The sequence below is a fragment of the Cotesia typhae genome, unplaced genomic scaffold (assembly GCF_013202065.1).
Source record: "Cotesia typhae breed Kobodo isofemale line unplaced genomic scaffold, CoteBio_Ctyphae contig_35, whole genome shotgun sequence".
Classification (NCBI taxonomy): domain Eukaryota; kingdom Metazoa; phylum Arthropoda; class Insecta; order Hymenoptera; family Braconidae; genus Cotesia; species Cotesia typhae.
Window position 1 is genome coordinate 319,636 of NW_027423743.1, and position 23,270 is coordinate 342,905.

General features: G+C 32.6%; 1 long non-coding RNA gene and 1 pseudogene across 1 annotated transcript; one reads left to right on the forward strand and one right to left on the reverse strand.

Annotated features, from left to right (window-relative positions):
- Positions 1-1,782: 1,782 nt before the first annotated feature.
- Positions 1,783-3,089, forward strand: LOC141526570 (uncharacterized). Its single transcript, XR_012479049.1, has 3 exons — positions 1,783-1,845; positions 1,928-2,435; positions 2,536-3,089. It is a non-coding gene; the product is annotated as an uncharacterized LOC141526570 (long non-coding RNA).
- Positions 3,090-7,258: 4,169 nt separating this feature from the next.
- On the reverse strand, positions 7,259-8,310 carry LOC141526554 (protein phosphatase 1A-like; annotated as a pseudogene).
- Positions 8,311-23,270: the final 14,960 nt, after the last annotated feature.

Below are 23,270 nucleotides of genomic sequence, written 5' to 3' on the forward strand. Positions count from 1 at the left end.
CTTGGGAAGTGTGATCAGACTTTCGTTAACACATTTCCAAAAAAATTGTCGGGCAGCCTTCTTCTCGCTAAAAAATGTTTAATAGTAAATTATAAATAATAGAGAAAGTCTTAGCTGTCCCTCGCATTCTGCACACGGTGTACAATTAATAGAAAAAAAATTAAATAAATATTTAATCATATAAGTGTTTATATTTTATGAATTATAATTTTCATTTCGTCAACTACTGAACATCCCCGTAATATATATATATATATATATATATATATATATATATATATATATATATATATATAGAGAGAGAGAGAGAGAGAGAGAGAGAGAGAGTAGGAAAAACAAATATACCTTATTATTTTTGAATAAGTTGTAAAATCGATGCCATTAACCAAATAACATTCATCTTGTCGATGATTGACAGAAAAGTACACTTGATACTTTCTATCGCTCTTTTGTGCTGAAACAAAACAAATCGGTATTCATGAGTACTTAAATATTTTTCTTTGTGTTGAAAACAAATAAAAGAACAGGTCAACACTGAAAAAACATTATTTTTCTACTAACAATTTTTTTTTTATAATTCAATAATTTGATCTTGTGAATATTATAATCACAAGTTTAACAATCAATTTTTATTTTTATGCAGTTAAATAAAGAACAATAGTTGAATTTTATTTTTAACAACGCTTAAATTAAATAAAATGACAAATAAATTATGAACTGAAGACTCCATATCATATATGTCCATAAGTATTAATTACTCACAATAATTGTTAAGAAAATATTTTCTGATTTTATTTTGTAAGTGTACTGGATTTAAACGTAAACAAACCATAATAGTCGAGTAAACTCTGAAATTACTAGAGTTACAATGCCAACAGCAGCTAAAATATATATAACAGTATTTTAATTTTTAAAATACTTTTTCTTTTTACTTATGATATTCAATATTTTTTTCAATTAATTTAAATTGGACAAAAAGATCAATTACTTAATGATACTTACGTATTGAATAACAATTCATTTTAAAATTAAATGGAAGTAAATCACAAGATCACAACAAAAAGAAGAGATAAACTAGAGATTATAAAATTAGACATGAATACTTGTATACTTACATGTTTTTAATAAATTTACTATAAAAAATAAAAGATTGACTTTAAAATGAGTAAGTAATGCTGTATGAACAATTGGCGTCATTTGGGCGATTCCATTAAACTTTTGGCCGATGGCAGTGTGACCGAGACGGCAGGAGTGTGAAGTTAAGCGATGTACAAATAAATGTATTTAGAACGGTGAGAAGTACAATAAAAATATGTAAACAAACATGAAAGGTTGATAAATAAATCGAAGTTTTTATTTATTTAAATAAAATAATAATACAGTTCTACGTTAAAATCTATTAAATGAAAATTTGAAGCCTTTAATTAATGGATTAATGTTATTCAACGTGATTAAAAAATAATAATTGTAATTAAAAAATAACTAGAATTTTCAGTGTGAATTATTATTTTGGATATTAATTTTAAATAAATATTTTAAATGACAAAATTAAGTAAATTATTTTAAGTGAGTGAGGCCAAATTTACTATTGTGAAATTGGAGTATTTGGTGGACTTTGGCTGTATGCTAAATAAAGTTGCCGCTTTCCGACTTCGTCGGACAAAAAAATAGTATACAGCCGTTAGGACGTAAAAACGAAAACCTCAGATCACATGTTTCTTGACTTCAGCTTCGCCTCGGCCAACAGGGGCTACTGTGATAAAATCTAACTGGAGGTTGAATTGGAGCATCTTGTGGGACCCCAATTGAAAGTATCCAGAGAACTTCTACATTTGAAAAAAAATGGTGATCATCGAAAAAATTTTATTTTATTTTTACACCCGTAAAGTGTTTTATCCACCTAATGAATTGACTTTTATCTGTTTAGATTTCACAAAGAAATGGAAGGCAAGATAATATTATTGCTGTTGATAACAATATTTTCTGTAATAGTACCAGTGACATAAACCTCGTCAATATTCGGAAGCTTTATCGAGTTTGTGCCAGTAGCCTTGGGAGATTTAAACTAATACGAGCTGACAGTCGTATTCGTGCTCATAAAGGACTCTAAGACTTTAGAAATCCGGCTAGCGAATAACATTGAGTCAATTGTTTGACTATCAAACTTGATACGTTCTTTCAAGAATAGCATCACCAGCATAGTTCTCGGCTACAACGACAGTGATGTCTTCATAGATGTCCTGGTAAATACTCACGGTCCTAGTTCACATTTCAACTATTTTCACATTATCTGGGGCGGGATTGGAATGACCACTTGTTTCAACGAAACTGAGCCGTTGATCAGCATGCGAGGCCAGCCTTTGGCTATTGACTACAACCAGGACATGACCGTCGATCTTTTTGGGATAAACATAGAAGACCAGGGCGTGTCTTAGGTAAATGAAAACAGGACTAAACTGGATGTCGTTCGGATGGAAAAATTCAACGATTTTCTACTGGTATTAATTTAAACTCCAAACTCAAATTTATTTTTAGATTTAAACAATGACTACTTGCCAGACTTTATGATCACCACGGAGGAAGCCTTCGAAATCTGACACGGGATCTCCAGAGTGTTCAAGTACTGTAAGAGAGTAGAGTGGTCTTCTTGGAGTCGTAAGCGCCGGCAGTCATATTGGTCAGTCTCTGTACCTAGATGTTAATGTAAAAAAAGAGCTCTGGGGCTTCATTCTGCCGGATAAATGGAAGAACGTCATGTACACTAACGCTATATTTCTGCATATTGGAGACTTCAACATGGTTGGGTACCCCGATCTGTTGGCATTACTCCAGACCAACAAGGATAAATGAACAAAAACATTTCAACTGTAAAATGTTGAATGCAAAATTTGCGAGGGAGTCAGTTGCACTTTTTAAATCTAGTGGGACGCGCTCAACTTTTTCAAGGACGAGTCGGTGATGGGGGTGTTCCACAACTTTTATCAAAATGGGATCCTGCATGATATCTTGGTTGAGCATGACAAGGCTACTTGGGCAGTATAATACTCGGGCTTTCAAAAACAACCAGGACTATGATACATTTCTTACTACAATAGTGTTACGTCCAAATCAATAACTTGCATTTAAACAAATACGTGCGCAGTATTTATTTTTTGACAATAAATTTTATCTGAGTTGTGTATTCTCTAAAAATATTCCGAAATCTTAACTAAATACAATCGAAATTTTAAAAGACCCTTTATGATAACGAACCCCTATAATTTTAAAATTTACCTAGAAACATTTTACTTAAGACTATCATAAAACTAATCATAAATACTCCTAAGCAAATAGAAATGAAAAAAGAACATTAAAAATAAATTACCTAAATGCATTTTTCTTGGAGACATTAAAATAATGAACAACCCAAGAAAAACGCATTGGATTTTAATCTTAATTCTATAGGGTAATAAAATATCCATAAAGGGTCCCAAAGAAATAGGACTACGTACCTACGACTCTTTGGAGTTTTAAAGTAATTTGTAAGCCTAACAGATGTACTTTTAAGATAACTAAAATTTTTCTGTATCACTTACGACAAACAAAATTTTATTACAGCACGACAGCTATTTAAAAATAATATTTGAAACTTAACGAAAATTAACCATAGAAAGAACACTAATTCTATAAATAAATTATTTCTTTTATCAAAATAACTTATACTGATTTCAAAAATTAAATCAATTTTGAATTAAATGAGATAATACCAATAATCCTAGAACAGTCAAGTAATAAAAACTTAATCATTTTTTTTATTTTCAAAAATTACTAAATCAATCTGAACGAACACGTGCAGAAATCATTATCTAAAAACATTACACTTATTTTTTTCTTAAGGAAGAATTCAAATAAATAAGAAAATTATAACTTCGAAATATTAATTAAATTATCAATTTAAATTTACATCTGAATTATTTAAATAAGAATAGACAACCACGTGTTTATTAAAATCAATGGTTCATCATAATTTTATTCAATAGGAAAATATTTTAATTGTAATTTTATAAATACATAAATTTATCATAGAACATAGAATGGAAATTATTAACATAATTCTTAAATATTTAAATAATAAAAATTGTAAAACTTAGATTATGAATGAAGCGAACTAATTATTAAGCGAATTAAACAATTAGCGATATTACTAATGTTAATAAATTTAAGTAATTTTTTTTAAATAAACTAGGAGGACAAAATGTACATGCCAGCGTATGTGTGAGTGCGCACGCACATAGGCTAGTATCTTGGGCGGGACCCAGTCGCTTTTCCTAAGGAAAATGTAATGGGAAAGGGAACGGACCCCGGGAAACTGTTTTCTGATTGGACACAGTTTTCCCCCAAAAAAACCCAAAGTCCGAACTTGAAACATCGATAAAAGGGGCCTTGTTCACAAAAAGCAGCCTGTTATTTTTTTAGTTCAGTTCCAGAAGCTACAAGTGTCCACACACTTTTCTGTAACAAGTGCCCTGACTAATTAACAAGTGTCCTCACATTTTCTTATTATCCACGTTAGTCCTCACTAACTTCCAGTGTTCACACACTTCCTTATTATCTACGTTAGTTCACACTACCCAGTTCACGAATATCCTGATACTTTCAATTTTCGATTAATAAGTTTTCATTAGTAAATTTAAATTAAGTTTATATTGTAAAGTTTAAAATCAGTGAAACTAATAAGCTGCAAATCAGGTACCATAAATTATACTGTATCATATTTCTTGTTAAGATTTCCAACCATAAGAATTCTTTGTTTTTTTTTTCCACATTTGTAATTTTAAACATTCAATATAATTATAATTAAAACTTACACAAATTCTCATTCATTCAATCACAAAAATCCAGTATTTAACATGTTCCCGCTCTATAGGCTGAAAAGCTTGGGCCGAAAATAACTTAATTTATTTAGTCCAATTTTGGACGTAACCATAGAATTTTTTATTATTTAAAAAAAAAAGATATACTCCAGGCAGCTATATATCTATACTGCCGTGTTTAAGAAGAGAGCAGTAACTTCATTTACTGCTTTTCCTTATATCCAATGTTAAATTAACATTGGTTAGATAGATAAGCAGTAAGTGAAGTTACTACCTTCTTCCTAAGCACGGCAGTATATATAACAGTAAAATCAGATCTTTTTGAATCTTTTTAAATCGTTTTAATCTTTTTAAATCGTTTTTTTGAAGTGAAATTTATTTTATTATCGACGTATGAGAGAAATTTTATAGCAATGTAAAAAAATTATAAAAAATTTTATAGCGACGTAAAGAGTAAATCTAGTAAACATAATTAATTGTAAAAAAAATGAAAATAACGAATTAAATAGTAACTTTAAAAATAAAATAAAACAATTAGAAAACCAAAATATGTATACGTCCATTTTTTTTAATTATTCGTTTCTTAACATTTGTTCATTCATCTTGAATTTTATAAAATCTACATTGCATATCTACAAGATTAACTGTTGTCATATAATTGTATCACACAAAAAAAGCTAAGAAAATATTTTTCTTCCTAATAATTTTCTTGAGCGAAAAAAAAAATTTTTTTTTTTTATACAAGAAATTTCACTTATTCCAACAAAATTTATTCACTTGCTTCAAGAAATACATTTCTTGATCCAAGATAATTTATTTAAGTCAAGAAAATCTTGTTGTTTTGAGAAAATTCAGCCTTTTACTCCAAAAATTTTTGTTCTTGATAAAAGTTAATTTTCTTGACTCAAGAAAATTTCTCTCTGGCTCCAAAAAATTAAATATAAACATAGAAGTAAATTTTTATTTTTTTTTAAGATTTATTTTGTATTCAATGAATTATTGATTTTATTAAAATAAATACATTTTTACAATTACCGCTAAAATAGAAAAATGAAGAATTAAACAATTGCTCAGCAATGAGAAGTTTTGGTATGAGATTTGGATTTTTTTTAAATTTATACCGATTGTAATTTAAATCTCGTAGATTGAATTAATAATTTTTTTTATTATTTTAATTAAATTTATAATCTCACCTAATGTTTACAAGCTGTCACTACTAACCATCATAGATATATTTACTTTTACTATAACTAAATTCACGCTCTACTCTGATCTCAGTTTTGCCAATACAACATATAGCCATAAACTCGATAATTTTATAAAGTGGATGAGAATTAAAAATTTTTAACCCTGGGTAATGTTCACATCTGTATCATCGGGATTTTAAGTAATCGGGATTCTAGCCGACAAAAATTCAGGGTAATCGGGGTGGGTAGACATCAGTAGCCCACAATCCGATTACCCAGATCTAACATTGGACAGAATAATTTTACCAGAATTGCGCTTACCCAGATTTCTGAAATACAGTACATCGTTTACCCAGACATCCATTTACCCAGAGTTTCTTTTACCCAGGCATCCGTTAGCGCAGAAGATCGTTTACACAGGCATCCATTCACACAGGTTTCTTTTGCCCAGACTTTTGAATTTTATCTTGGTAGTTCAAAACAATTATAGTAGATGGCGACAACATGATCAATTTATAGTTATTTTTAACTAAATAATAAAAATCAAATGAATTAACCTTTATTAATGTATATTTAATTATTAAGATAATAAGAGTACACCTCAATAATATTAATCTGATAAATAAATAAATAATGCACAGTATTTTTCTCGTGGCGGTTGAGATGGAAAATTATAATAATAATTAAGTTAAAGTTTGCCATCCACATGTTCCGTTGATAGCTGGTAGAGGCGTGACCGAGTTTGTAGAACCGCCATAAATTATGATTTAAAATTCATAAATGCTGAAAACTGCTTAAAATAATAACACTGTTGACGGTGTAAGACTCCATTATTTCAAATTTTCCATTGGCTAGGCGGAATCCAGCAGTTATTTCTCTGGAAGAACTTCTATAATGGAATGTAACTTCTATCAGTAGATGCATTCAAGTAGAAACTAAAATTACATAAAATGACTGAAAAAAAAATTTTAAATCACTAAACGAACCAATTTTTTATTTTTAATTATCAAAGCTTGAAACTATAAACAATATCTTAAACAATAACGAAAACTTTACAATCATCAATTAATTATCATTAGGGCCAGAAAGTTTGGCGAAAGTCCTGGCCCTAACCAGGATAATTTATCATCATTATCATCAAGTGAATTATAATTATTTTAACTTCTCCATATATTTATATTAGTTGGCCATAGATCTACAGGGTTATTTACTTATATTTTAATCCAATTCACTCGGTCTCTTTCTGCTCTTCGCTCTACTAGGGCACATTTTCAGAAAGACTTGTTCAATGAGGGATTGCTTTGCTGAAAGACTGCTTCCAGGAGGTAAATTTGGTATTTCTTGATCAATAAGAATCCGTTGCAGTTCCAGATAATCGAAACCGTCTTTGCCTTCTTGTTGTCTAATGACTTCTTTAATTCTACTTTCGATGGTCATTTCTAATTTGGCTTCCTTCTTTAATGCTTCAATACTCGGCTTGGGAGCCGCAGGAAATATGACCAATACTATGCTCATATTATCTCGGCTACCTTGTGGTAGAAAACATCAAACATTATCGATTATTAAATTTTAGTTGTATGTTATTAGATTAAAGACAAGTTACTTTGAATAAATAAATAAATAATAATAAAAAAAAAAAAAAACAAAAATAAATTACCTTGTAGAGACAAGTATCAATAACTTGGTTAGTAACAGCCTCTAAGTCGTCAGTGAGCAATAATCTGAAGTAAATAAAATCACAAAGATCTTGATTAGTCATAACGTCCCAAATGCCGTCACAGGCGAGTACTAAAAACTCGTCGTGCTCCATGTCCCGATCTCGAACGAAAATTTCTGGTTCTGGTGAGACTAATTACTCACATGATCCCCGTCCTTCGATGTTTTTGTACTCATAATCACCTAGAGAACGTTATACAGCCAATGATCCATTAACACGTTCTACTATAACGCTGCCACTTGCTGCTTGGATGCGTTCTTTTTCGGCCGGCAACACGGGTTTGCGGTCTCGAGTAGAATAGTTGTTATTATTAAAATAGTAACTAATAACTATTATTAAAATAGTTGTTAGGCTTTGATTTTTTTTCAAAATGAACTACAGAAGACTCAGACAAGCTGTCAGAAAATGTTTCAGAAGCAGAAGTTTGTAATTTATTTTCGATAAATTCTTGTCGAGGATATGCTGGAAGAGTTTTACTAGTCACACGAATCAATGAACTTAAACTAGTCGTATTCACTCTTATTGGCATAGCAGTTATAGGAATTTTCTTCATTCTTGATAAATCATATTGGTTTTTAGGATTAAATTTTTCTAGAAAGTGAATCTTAGACAACTCAGATGACTTTTCTGCAATGGTTTTAACAGCACAAGGTTTCGACGAAGTAATGTTATTTTTCTGTATCCCATTCCCATGTAGAAGCTTCATGAATTTTATTAGAAGCATGAATAAGTGGTCTCGAGACAGTTTCACTGATTTGCGGTATTTCAATAGAGGTGGATCTCTGATTTTTTGTCATTGGTGATAAACATGATTTCTTCAATTGTTTAGATAAATTCTTTGAGTTAGTTTTCTTTCTTCCTTTCTTTTTTCTTTGTAGCCAGGTGTTGATGGTAACTTGTCCAGTGCTTAAACGTGAATCAATTTTATTTGTAATGTTTTCTAAGTGTTTTAATGATTTATGGATACCAGCTGTTTCTTCGTTTTTTCTATTTATGTCGAGAATTGAGGGATTAGGTTCATCTTCAATTGAATCAAGTTCATAGTCCGTAATTAATTTTTTGACGGTGTATTGCAACTCTTCGAAACATTTCGGAAACATTTTTAAAAACTCTTTCACTGTTAAACCGTGTTTTAAATCATCTTGAGTCTTTTGAATGTAATTACACCGATCAATAAGGTATTGAGGTGTGTGTTTTTTCGTCGGTAGTCCATTGTTTAATCGAGAATAATTCATTCCTTCGTCTATTACAATTTTTTCAATTCCATCTAATGAAAAATAATTATCTTTTAGATATATATAAATAAACCTAATGAATAAAACTAATAATATTTAAATGCAATACTTACCAATAAGTTTCCAGACAGTACGGTGAACTCCTCCTAGCTTTGTCTTATTATGTCGATGGAAACTTTCGGGCCCTCCAGTACTTCTAGTAGTTAAATCAAAAACACTAACATGCTCTGGATGTGTTAACCAGGTATCTTTGAAATAGTCATGGAACTTTAAAATATTACTATCAATCTTTTTTACTTTATTCATTTCTTCTTCCAAGCATCGGGAGGCTTCTTCGAAGTGTTCAGAAGGCAAAAGTGGTACACTGAGATACATGGATAATAAGCTGTCGGCAAGTTTGATTTTCAACTTTTGCCACCTCCTTATCACCGCCTATATTATAATTGTTATTAATTATTATCATTAGAATTATTAACAAAAAACTTATTTTCTTAGAAATATAAAAGTAATGAAATGAAAGAATAAATATAGATGAGCATAATACATCCAAGTAAGTTAAAATTTTTCATATTTGTATTTTTTGTATATATTTGTATAATTGTATATTTATCAGAAAAAATTTTATGAAACAAAAAGTTTTAATAATTCAAAAGAAATGTGTAATAAATAAACGATAAATTTAATGAGAAAAAGATGAAGATTAATTAAAGCAAGATTGAGAACATAAAAAGTATAAAAAATAATTAATTATTTTGAAACTGTTACACTCACTTGCACAAAATAAAAAAAAACAACCATGAATCTTCGCCCGTGGGAAACTCGTTCTGAGTGCTTTTATCGTGGCTTTTTCGTAATCTGTCATTATAGTGATTTCTTTTTCTTTCAAGACTTCAACTTTACGTGTTAACCAATTAAATATCGCCACATATGTATCAGTATTCTTATTTTCAGTTAAAATTATAGCACCAGCATGATACTGAAAAAAAAATTATTATAATATATAAAATATAATTTTTACTCTTTACAAATTTAAGACAAATTATAAACATATTAAAAATAAAAAAATTACTTCTTTTTTATACTTGAAATGAATAGTGTAGATTTGTTGTATATAGGGTTTTCGACACGTATTCTGACAAAAGAAAAAAATTTTTAGCTGTAAGTATAAAATTAATTCAAAAAATAAAAATTCACCGAAAATGTTCCATCCATGAATAGTTCGTTGCTCTTAGCAAATCCAGTTAGTAATTCATCTGAAGTAAATATCAGAACAGAGCTCCCTTCAGTTACTAAATGAACTTTGATAACAGACGTATCATTCACTAATTGAGACAACTCTAACAGAGTTTTTGGAATGAGTGGACGATTCTTTGCTCTCTCTATCTGGATAAAATGGCGGAAACAGATTGATAGCTGTAATTAGTAGCGACTTCAGGATTACTGGAATTGAGAAAATAATATTCATTGATTATTTATTCAATGCTTTTATTAATATAAATATATATTGGAGTTTCTATTGAATTACTGGCGACAAACATCATTAAAAATATCGATCAGTCGGTCGTGACTTGTATGACACCGCTCTTTCATGGTATCAACCATATCCAACCATTCACCGATTGTATGGTCTGGCATATCTTCATGTGAGCCTATAATTTCAAAATCATCATCTGTTACACTTTCTATATCATCAATTGAAAATACATCAATAAAAAATTTGATTCTCGCGGAACACATATAAGTTTTTCATTTTGAGCATCGATATATAGAATCACTATCATAATCCCGAGCGTACTTGTAGCCATTGTTATGTCCAAGGGTGTTTTTAGAGCGGTAGCGTAAACGGTGGAGGTTTGGACTAACAGTTTAAAGAATACGCAACGGAGGTTTTAATTCCGTTGTTTTAATTATTTATGTGGGACGTTTTCGAAATACGAACTTACCACGCCTTCGTTTGAGACTGACGGATTTTTATGAGAGTAGATGTACTTACTGTTACAGGAACTTTATTGATGGTCAGATCCGTGGTTTTAGGGCAGCTGTTAGCGCCTGTTCCTTGATTGGGCCCTTTGGTTGGTTCTCGCAGCGGATGGAGTAGGGTGGATTTGGGCTGCTTATTCTAAGGGCTTCTTATCTCATGAAATTAACGAACTCGAATGGAATTTCACTTCTTTTTAAGATTTATTTTAATAAACACCTAAACTTTTACACTTTCACAAATTTTATTTAATCGGAATTATATTAATGAATTTTATTTATTTGAGCTAACGTCCTCCAGTCCCCCGTAGGGTAAAGTGCGCAAATTTAGCTTTAAAAGATATTATACTTATTGACCAAACTCTCGTCTAAGTGCAGGGCAAATTAGAACTTTGAGAATTTGGTTCTCTAGATTTTACCTACTTATCGACCTGTCACCTAAGTGCAGGGCAAATTAGAACTTTGAGAATCTCGACTTGTAGATAATTAAAACTAATACATGGCCTGCCGGTTGAACCGAATCTGAACTCGTCTTAAGTGCAGCTCAAATTAAGATAAGAGACTTTTACAAGGCACGGGCCCGTCAGTTAAACGCGGAAGTCAAATTAACTGAGCAAAGAAGAGGCGTTGGTTGTTGATCGCATTTTTAAATACTCGCGGTGCTGAGATTGCAGAAGTCCCCGCTAGTCAACCAGCAGTCGCATAGCTTATATTTTATTGTGGCTTTCGCGCATGGAGAAGTCTTCCATCTGCGCGGGTGATTTAAATTTAAAGAAAAAATTTTGGGGTGGACATAACATTCCCCCGGAAAAGCGAGAAGCTAGTATAGTTTTTCGGTTTTCCTATGGCCACCTTCCCCATAAGCGAGAGCCACTTACAAATTTTTTTTTTTTTTTTTTTTTTTTTTTTTTTATTTGACTTAATATAATTTAATATAATGAAAAGAGTAACAGCAGGAGTCATCTAGTGCTTACAATTAAATTTAATTTATATTTTAATTCTGCACTGTGTTACATTGTATATATTTTGCTGACGAAAGGTCTTTTCTTATCTCGTTTCGCTGGCTCCTCGAGTTCGCGCAGCCGGATTGAGTGTTAGTGTGCTTCGAACAGTGAGCTGTTGATCACATCAAAAAGGAATGTTTACTTGTGAAGCGAACTTCGAGGGCTATGGTACTTGGTACCAGTTCGTGGTAGCAGTGTATGGAAAAAGGGTAAGGGAGAATTTATAAGATTTTCGTTTTTTTTTTTTCACACCTTTTTTTTTTTTTTTTTTTTTTTTTTAGGACATGGGGAGGGGAGTGCGTTTGTTGAGGAGGTAGGCGTGGTCCATCACCCCGGTCCGGGCGCTTCGTTTGGCGACCCGGTTGGTCGAGGTGTTTGGACGGCTTCCACCCGAGGTGTCGGAGGCAATCAGGTTTTTCTGCTTGGAGGGCCTTGAGGGTATTGGGGGGCCTTGGTCTTCCGAAGAGGTGATGGCTCCCAACGCGCAGGACCTGGAGTTCTTGGCCTCCTCGCTGCTGGAGGCCGTTTTCAATAACCTCGTCACCGGGGCTTAATTGTGAGCGTCCCTTTTTTCTTTGTAAATTATAAAATTGTAATTTTATAATTTTAATTATAATTATAAATTGTAATTCTTTGTTTCAGGAGTATCGAGTGTCGGGAGGAATGCGCTGACGTCACTGACATCGCTGACATCCACTCCGCAAGTTTATGCTTTTTTTTTCATTTTAATTAAAAATAAATAAAATTTAACATAAACGAAAAAATTTCTTTTTACTTTCGTTCACTCCCTTTCCCAAAAAAAAACAGAAAAGGTAATTTAGTTATAAGTAGGTTTACTTTGAGTTTTAATTTAGACTAAGATAGGGGAAATTTCGAAGTTAGGTCTTGGGAGGGGTTAAGGAAGGTTTCCTTGGAGGTTAATTTAAAAGAGTATGAGAGAGGGGAGTTGTATTTGTAAGTATATGTGTATACGTGTATTATATGTATACCCATGCGGTAACACAGCTGTGGGATAGGGTGGGTCAAAAAAATCAACTATTTTTTTTTTTACAATTAATACGGAAAAATGGGTTACTAGGCACCTTAAAAAAATTCTCACCAAATATGAACTCTTAATTTTAATAGGAAGATCCTCCGCGTCGCAGTTTTTCATTTTTTTCTCAGTCCAATAGAAAAAAATTCATTCCTCATCATTAATTGGTCGTACAGAAAAAATTTTTTTAAGAATTTTGTAGGAAATTTAATGCTCTACAAAAAAGGTATCTTATGTTTTTTCCGTAAACCTCACCATTTCACTAATATTGAAGATTTAAGATTGATTATTTTAAGTCAAATGTCACTTTTGTTTATGAATTTTATAACTCGACAAGAAATGGCTATTATTGAATGGGCAATAGAAATTTTTGTAGCAAATTAACTGCTCTATAAAAATGGTATCTTATGTTTTGACGATTAAATTAATCGTTCAAAAGATATTCATCATCAAACTTTCATGTATATCAATTTTAAGAGTTTTTGATTAAATAATCGAAAAATTTCAATTTAATCTATCAGTTTTGAGAAAATTTACACGAAAAAAATTTTTTTTCATCAACTGAGAATCTTCAAAATGTTTTTCAAGCTTTTTTTTATGTGTAAGTATTTTTATCTACATTTAAAAAAAAATAAATTGTACATTATTTATCGCTTAGTTAATCATTTATCAATAAAAAAGCAAAGTTTTCATTATAAATATATTATGATTTCAGTTTTAGAGAAAAAAATGTCCAATTAGTTATAAGAAAGTTTTTATTTCAATTTTCAACTGAGCTATTTATTTTCAAACAATTTTTTGTTGCAAGTAGGGTAGTTTTTTCGATGCTCTTTCACAACTTGCAATAAAAATTGAAATTGCTCTTCGTCTTTCGTTAAGCATTGGTTATATTCACTTACTAATGCGACACCTCGCTCTCCCACATCATTAACAACTTTCAATTGTGCGAAAAATTCTTTATTTTCATTATAACTCTCATCAGTAGACCATAAATCAATATTTTTGTCAAGAAAATCATACGGCAGATCAAAGATCTCAAAAAGTTTTAATGACTTCTTAGAAACAAAGTCACTTAGATTTTTTTGCAGAATTGTAAATTTTTTCTATCAATAATAAATCTTCTTGCTTTAGAATCTGTACCTTCTCGAGTCTTAACAGCTTCGATAATATTCTTCTTTATGTTTAATGGAACGGTATCATCAAAAAGTGATAAAATAGCAAGTTCATCACTTAAGTACCATAAATGTGAAGTCATTTTTTCACATGTAGCCAAGGAAATTAAAGATTTAATTTTACTGTAATCAATTAAATTTTTCATAAACTCTAAGTCGTGATTAGCAGCAGAAGTCGCAGAAGTTGATGAAAACCAAGCTTTTACATACACCATAATTATGAAAATACAAAATTGTCGAAGACCATCCAATTCTTTCTTAGAAAGGTCAAATTCATCTCTAAAAATAAACATTTTTAGGCAATAAATTGCCTTTGCCATCCATCTTGCATGATGAACTGCACCAGGACGCTTGAAGAAAACTTGCTCTCGTGGCATTTCTCCCAGAAAAATTAATGACAATTCTAATATTTCTTTATAGTCATCTCGGGGTTGCGATAACTACCAAAAAAGTAATCAATTATTCGTAAAAATCAAAAATTATCCTCTACACTTAAAATTGTATTTAAATAATACCTGTAAGTATCGCTTAATGAATGAAGATAGATTATTTTTTTCATTCGTAATAATATTAGCAACAATACTATCTTCAACACCAGATTTATACTTCGTTTTATCGAATGTGTCCCAAAATTTTTTGAATCTGCCAAATATTGGAACATTTGGTCCGGATGATACTGGCCAATAGACTTCGAATGCACTCCTTAAAATGATCTCATAAATATGATGGCGACATGGTAACCAAATTAATTCTTTTCCTAAGGCCTTTTCAATTTCTTTACATGTACCATGATGGATTCCTGTCTAGTAAAAATAGATAATTACACTTTAAGTTCTGTATTTAATAAAAATTGTAATGCATATTTAAAATCTATAAATAAATAAAGAATTATAACTAATGGGGACGTGTCGAAAATTTAATTAATGTATGAAAACAATTCAACTAGAACGATGAAAATAAAATTTTCTTTTAAATATTTTATCATTGATTAGTTACCCGTATTAACCGCAGTCGTGTCAAAACACATCGCCTTGATGTAACTAATAATACCCCATTGATTTAACGTTGACAAGATGGTTGCTGTTTGATTTTCTGCCGATCCACTATTCATTTTTGGAACTCCAAGTAACTGCTCAGTACCAAAAGCAGTCAAAATAATCGGTAATCGATCCACAAATTTCGATTCAGAAATGTCATTCAGTATTTTCCCATCCCAATGCACGACATATTTATCACGAGCTTTGAAATTATCTTTTAGTCCTATAGCAATGTCTTTTCGTAAGAGCATGCGAGTTCGTTGAATTGTTCGATAACTAAGAGTTGTATCTTCTACATTAACACCAACACTTGATAGAACTGGAGCAATAATGAACATCGCATTTCTACTACTAACATTAGCTCTGTCGAGTGCTGAGATAAGCTCTGGAGTTAGAATATTTATTTTTGCTCGTGTTGTCGGTATTTGAGGCACATACTCTAAATCTGAACCGAAATTTGTAGCTTGACTTAATGTAAGGGTTGAAGATGACTCTGATTCCTCACTTCGAACAATCTCATGGCTGGTTGAGGGTTGATTCAAATCTAAAATAAGCGTTGTTATTTAATTAATGGAAGCAAAAATATGGAACTCATTCATTTTGACATCAAATAAGGAACACAAAGAGTTTTTTATTTATCATCTACGAACATATTGACATTTATGATATAATTAAGTAGAAAAACAATAATATACTTTATTATTCATAATTTATAATCAATTTAATTTATTTTCAATTCTGATTAAAATTTATAATAATTAAATGTTGTAAATACTCACGACTTTTATCTACTTCCATCGTATTCATAGTACTGTTTAATTTATTTGGGTTATTTGAAAGAATTTCTTTCCGGGTATCACTTTTTTGATTTGAATATAGTTCACGAATATCATTATCAAGCAGTTTTATTGATTTATGATCTACAATATCAAATAATGCTTTGATTTCATTCTGAAATATTATTTCATTTTTGTTTTGGGCTGATGGTTTTTTTCGCACAAAAGATTTTTGCAATTTCAACCATCGGTTATGATAGCGAAGAATTTTTTGTATCACATTAGTTGATCCACTAGTCGGAATCTGGTTGTTTTTCCATAGTTCAATAACTTGATCAGTTGCATTTTTAGCACTTTGTTTGATAGAACATTTTAACACTTTGAGCTGATAAAAAAAAACACTCATAACCTCTTTCACTGTTGGCAACTTACGTTCTGAAATTTTTTGCATGGGTTTTCCGATCAAATGAATTTCCTTATCCATATTTTCGATAAATATATAAATTTATGTAGTGACCGCAAAATTTGTAAATATTTAATCGTTTTATCACATATACAAGATCATAACTTGTGGAAACACTAGAAATGCTGTAGAAAATGTAAACAAATAAAAACAATATAACTATAAAGAAAAATGTAGGTGGCGCTAGTTCACAAGGGAAACAGAGTAAATAGAATACAAAACAAAAATTCTCTACAGAAGAAATTTTTCCAAGGACAATAAACAGCTGTAGTGGAAAAATTTTTTAAGACGTTTTGAAGACGCTATAAAAAAACAACATGATCGTGATTTCTAATGATGAAAAATAAAAAGTTTGGAATTATTGAATAAAAATTTTGACAACAAAATTCAAATAATACTTACATTAAAGACAAAAAATGAAATTTTCTCAAAACTGATAGATTAAATTGAAATTTTTCGATTATTTAATCAAAAACTCTTAAAATCGATATACATGAAAGTTTGATGATGAATATCTTTTGAACGATTAATTTAATCGCCAAAACATAAGATACCATTTTTATAGAGCAGTTAATTTGCTACAAAAATTTCTATTGCCCATTCAATAATAGCCATTTCTTGTCGAGTTATAAAATTCATAAACAAAAGTGACATTTGACTTAAAATAATCAATCTTAAATCTTCAATATTAGTGAAATGGTGAGGTTTACGGAAAAAACATAAGATACCTTTTTTGTAGAGCATTAAATTTCCTACAAAATTCTTAAAAAATTTTTTCTGTACGACCAATTAATGATGAGGAATGAATTTTTTTCTATTGGACTGAGAAAAAAATGAAAAACTGCGACGCGGAGGATCTTCCTATTAAAATTAAGAGTTCATATTTGGTGAGAATTTTTTTAAGGTGCCTAGTAACCCATTTTTCCGTATTAATTGTAAAAAAAAAAATAGTTGATTTTTTTGACCCACCCTACTGTGGGCGTGGCTTGTCGAGAAGCGGTCGCGATGAAGCGGGCGTCGGTAAGCTCTTCCGCTTGACTTAGTAGCTCTTTACGATTAACGCTAGATGACTCTTCTTGTTCTCTTTTCTTATTTTGCTTTTGATTATTAAATACTAAACGTTTAAGTTAATCGTTTTGAGTTATCAAAAGATTTTTTGAATTTAAGAAAAATTTTGTATGAGTGACGTTAGCTCTGAAATAAAATTTTATATTATAAAGAAAAAATATTTTTATATATAGAAACTGTTGGGTGTATATATTTGATGATTTGACATAATAATAATATTAATAGATAATAATATGATTAAACATAATAATTGGTTACATATGTGATAGAAATTTAAATAGTTATTCTATATCTAAGTTTTATAAAAGGTTTAATACAGAATGTAATTAATTAATTGAATAATTTGATAGTATAATATGGTAGAGAAAAAAATTTGTATGATATGGTGATAGTAAAATGAAAGGACAATTTTTTTGTGGAATTTATAGAAAAAAATTTTGAAAAAAGATCTAGATAAAAAATTTTGAGATTTTGCGCTGTTTCCACTCGTCCCCTCAAGGCCGGAGATAATTTTATCTTCGGTCTTGTGAGTCTTACTGTCGCAAAAGATTTGTAAGTTAAAATTTTTATTTATATTTTTTTTTTGTAAATAAATGAAAATTTATCTTGCATTTTACTATCCCTTTTATTATTAACGATTTTTTTTGTGTTGATTTTATTTTCTACGATGTTGATGTTTGGTTTGTGTTTAGGTCGGTGATTTGTAGTCTCTTAGTCGGAATGTTTTCGACTTCTTTAGTTTCTCGATGTTCTCGGGCGCTTCTTCAGTCGTTGTTTGCTTACTCGGTGAACTTCCTTCTTTGTTGGTTTCGGATTTCTCTGGGAGTGCTTCGTTGATTTTCAACGGTGATGACGTTTTTTCTTCTGTTGTTTTCAGTTCGATAACGACTGGCTTTTCGACTATTTTGTTGTTTTGTCGCGGTTTTAGTAGGCATCGACGGATGAGTTTTTGTATGGCGAACCCGCTTATAATGATCGATAGTATTCCGATTGTTGATACCGATCCGATGGTTATTTTCTTATTTATTTCTTTTTTTTTTTGTGGTCTAGTGCTATTAATGACATTTTTTCTTCATTTTCTTCTAGCCCTTGACCCCAAGGTTCGAATTTGTCGACGATTGTAGCTGGATTTGAAGGTTTTGTTAGTAGATTGGGATTTTCGTTGTTAAATATGATGCTCGAGTTTAATGTTTCGAGGGATAGATTGAAACTTGGTGCGATCATTTCTATTTTTGTTGTTTCTCTTGCTGTTCCTCGGACTTTATATTGGCTGCAGTTTGCTTGGCATCCTTGTTGTAGGTGTATTAGTCCGGTTCCGTTGATTATGGTGTTTCCGGTTATCAGTTCTGGGCATTTCCACTGGATGTTTTCTTCTTTACACGTTGAGTATGCCCACGTGTTTTCTCATTCATTTTTATCCAAGTTAGTTTAGATTTTTCGATTATTCTTACGTTGCATACTCTTAGGTTTTCTGTCTTTGGATTTATGAGTAACTTCATTTCACAATCTACTTCTTTTTCTAGTTTCGTTATTTTCGTTGGGATGTCGGTTGGGCAGGCCATATCTGGTCCAATGGGTTTGCAGCTGTCAACGTAATCTTGTTCAGCGAAGAAGTATTCTTTGAATGCAGGTTCCGTCATTAGATATTTTGACGTAGGCTGAATCGTCAATGTTGATAGTTGATCTCCAATTTTCTCGGCTTTGGGAAGTAATTTTAATTCATATGCTAGCCACGGCGTCTGGTCAAAGAGTGGTACGGTTATTATTATCAGGAAGTGACCGTTCGATTTTCCTGTTTCTATTTTCGACACCTTCGCCAGCATGCTGATGTCCATGTAGTCCAGGGGTTGTTTCGGATTTAAGGTCGGATGTTTTTTGATCATGTCCGCCGTGGCTTGGTTCAGTTGTTTTGCTGACACTGTTAAATAGGTCAATTTTCCCCATTCTGCTTCTTCTATGGCTTCTTCTGCATTGTTAAGAGTTCTTAGGTGGTTAGTCATTCGGTGAATATTTTCATCGCCTACCATTGAGAATAGTTGGATCTTTTGTATGTCTGTTATTTGTTTATTCGTTGATTGTTGCAGAGATGCTGAAGTTCTCGCTAATTCTCTGATTCGGTTGGTTATATTTTTTCGTGTTTGAGGATTTCGTTGATTTCACTCTTAATAATGTGGGTGTTATTTTGAGATAAGTGTACAAGTTCTCTGTTGTCTTGATATAACTTGTCTAGTTCGTTGGAGATATGTTCTTTGTCGCTGTAGTCCATGGTCCCAAATAGTTTTCGTGCAATTGAGCCTACGAAGCCGAACCACGGTGCTCTTTTGGTGCGATTTTGTGGATGTATTTCTTCGAGTTGAGGATCTTCGAGGAATTGCCTTAGCCGGTGTTTTGCTTGTTCGATTTCAGCATATATTTCCCGGTGTGTGTTGGTTCTCAGGTACGACATACAGGGTGAATGATTGAATTTTTGAGAGCATATCCCATAAGCTTCCCATATATTTTGATTTAAGTTGGGATAGAGAGTTACTAGGTTTTTGATGTTTATTGAGCTGATGATTTGCCATTCTTCTCTGATGAGGTGGATTCTCTTGAATGGGTCGTATAGTAGGCCCGGATTCGCTTCCATTGGTTTTATTTTCACCTCGTCAGCTCTCCATGCCAGGTATCCGATTCCTAGGAGGAGAAGTGGTGCAGCGATCATGATTTTTTTTTTTTTTTGTAGATTTCTGCATCTATATGGGTATATATTTACTGAAACAAACAATCTAAGTTTTGTTTAGTCGAAGTTTTCGCGGCTGGCTATTTTTGCCTTATTCGGGTGGATTAATTTCCGTTTTCCGTTTTCTTTTTCTATTATTAAATTTCCCATTTCGTTTATTTCAACTATTTTGTATGGGTCGGTATAATAATTATCTAATTTATTTTTCCTAGGTTCTTTTAACGTATATACAAGGTCTCCTACTTTAAATTTTGCAGGGTGTATATGTTTATCGAATCGAATTTTTGACTCGTGTTTAGCTTTTGTTAGGTTTTCTGCGGATATTCGATGAATTTCGGAAATTCGGCTGATTAGGTCTGCTAAATAATCGTTATATGATTCGATTTTACTGAATTCTGGAAATTGAGTCGGACTACGGGCTTTTCTCCCGTACACAATTTCGTATTGCGTGAATTTCGTAGCCGTATGTACGGTGGTAATATAGTTAAGCATTGCCATTGGGATGTATCGATCCCAATTACTGAATTTATCTACGTAAGCCCGGAGGTAGTCGACTAAAGGCTGATGAGATCGCTCCAAGGCTCCGTTTGATTGAGGATAGTAAGAGGAAGTTGTTATTCTTTGAATTTTTAGTGCTCTAGCTAGTTGTTGGATTAATTTGCTGGTGAATGAGGTGCCCTTATCTGATAGAATTACGCGAGGGCACCCATAAAGGGTGATATAATGGTTTAATAGGGCATCTGCGACGGTTACTGCTCTGATATCAGGGAGAGGAACTGCTGCAGCTGCTTTGGAAAAATTGTCCTGAATTGTTAAGATGTGTATGTTACCGTCAGGGGTCATGGGCAGAGGACCTAGCGTATCTATACTAATTTTCTCGAAAGGTTCAAAGGGTGTGTCTGTGATGGAAATAGGCTGTTTTGTCTTTATTCGCGTCAGCTTATTTTTCTGACAAATTTCACAAGCTCGGATGTAATTGTAGATATTGTCTTTCATTCCTGGCCAGTAATATCTTTCGCGAATACGCCAATAAGTTTTTACTACACCTTTGTGGCCCCCTATTAAACTGTTATGATTTTCTTCGATTATTTTTGTTCGTAGGGATTCGTCTGGTACCTCAACGTTCCCTTCGCACAAGGTAATTGTTAGTGGACAGTCTCTTAATTCGTGTGATAAATAAGCTTTGATGTTAAGGTCATCGAACTCATCTCCTTGTCTTGCACAGCGGAGTGAGTGAATGTCGTGTTTATGCATCGACTGTCGAAGATTTCTCAATCCTTCGATCAGGTCGATTGGGTCTAGTTTTTCGAAATGTTTTGTCTTGATAAATACCGTGAAGATTTTACAACGACCTAACTTGGTGACAAATACATCCCCTTTTGTAGGTTTTGAGGCATGAAGGTCGTCAGCATTTATAAATTTTAAGTCGCGGAGCAGCTTCGCTACAGGTTTTATTATTTCGCAGACGGCCGCTAAGAAATGTAATAAATGGTCTCGGGCATAAGTGAGCCCATCTCGGCTGGTTGCGAATTCTATTTTTATTTCGGGACCCTTTTCGGATATACTTTCGTCTGAACTAGAGGGGGAAGATATTTTTGGTCGATTACGTCGTTCGGCAAAAATATTTTCAGCTTCTTCGAAAGTTGGAGGGTCATGAGCGACGAAGGGCGGTCCAAATCGGTAGTTCCCTACATCATCCCCCACTGTTATATTCCCGCATGTTGTTGACTTATTTTGGGTTTTATCTGAATCGTGGGATTTTTCGAGATTATTATTATCTGGTGGATTGTTTGATTTTTCTTTTGGTTTTACCCGTTCTGGTTCGGTGAGGGTGTTATTCGCGTCGGACGGTTCGGTTTCGATTGTTTCCTGTATTCCCTTCCCATTTTCGTTGACGATTTGGCGGCTCGCGTGGTCATAACGGATGCCCATGGCCGCTAGTTCATCGGGTATGAGAACTCTTCCGAAGATTGGGGTTCGGGGTTCTGGACCGTCTCTTAAATATCCCGTGAATCGGGATTTAATTAAGTTTTGTGGTGTCAGAGAATTTCTATTCGTTTGGTTTTCCTTTTTGTCATGAATGTTGACGACGTTTCTTGTGTTAGCAATTTCTGCTGAGGTTGCAGGTTCCGGCTCTACGATGACGAGGTGTTCCGTTTCGCTGGGATTTTCGCTTCTTCCCGTATCATCTGGGCTGATGTCGCTGCTTGATGCTGCTTCGAGGTCATCGCTGTTGTCTCTAAGAAACTCGTCGACATTAGTTTCAGTTGCGGTGTCATCTACGGAATCTTCTTTGCTTCGCCAGAGTGGAGGCATTTTACTTAGCGACTGGCGGATATTTTTCGCTGTTTCTGAACTAGTTCTTTTCATTTTTGCTAGTTCTTGGGGGGTGTAATTAAATATTGCTTCTTCTAGAAGCATTTTTTCTAGAGCTTTTTCTTTATAAGAATTTTCCGGTGGGGGTCGCCTTTTAATGATTTCATCGAACATTTTTATTAGGTCGAGGGTTTTTCGTCTTTGACTTTGTGGGATGATGTTTTCTTTATTCTTTTCTACTTCTTTGTCCTTCTCCTCTTTATCGTCCCCCTCTTGTTCTTATCTGGTTTGTTAATCGTGGAGGGTCCGGGAGTTGAGACTGGCAAGAAAACATCATCGTCCCCCTCTTGTTCGTTTGCTGTTGATTTTGTCTTAGGATCTTCTGTAGTTAAATCAAGGTCGCTATCTTCAAAGTAATTTATTTTGGGCGGGATTCGCGTTTTTCCCATTTCCCTTTTTCTAAGACGAGAAGCGATTGTTTCTCTGACTTCGGGGGCGCTGCTGATTCTTGGTCTATTTTTTGATCGGAGGGCGACCAGGGCACTTGATCGATTGAATCGCTTCTTCATCTGAGAGTATTTTGTGTGATTTTATTATCGTAGTATTATTCGTGATGGGCAGTGCTAAATAATCATTTTCGGTAATATTATTTGATTCGTTTTCTAAGGGCTCGGGACGACCTTCGGGGTTATATGAGAGTCCTTCCGCGTATT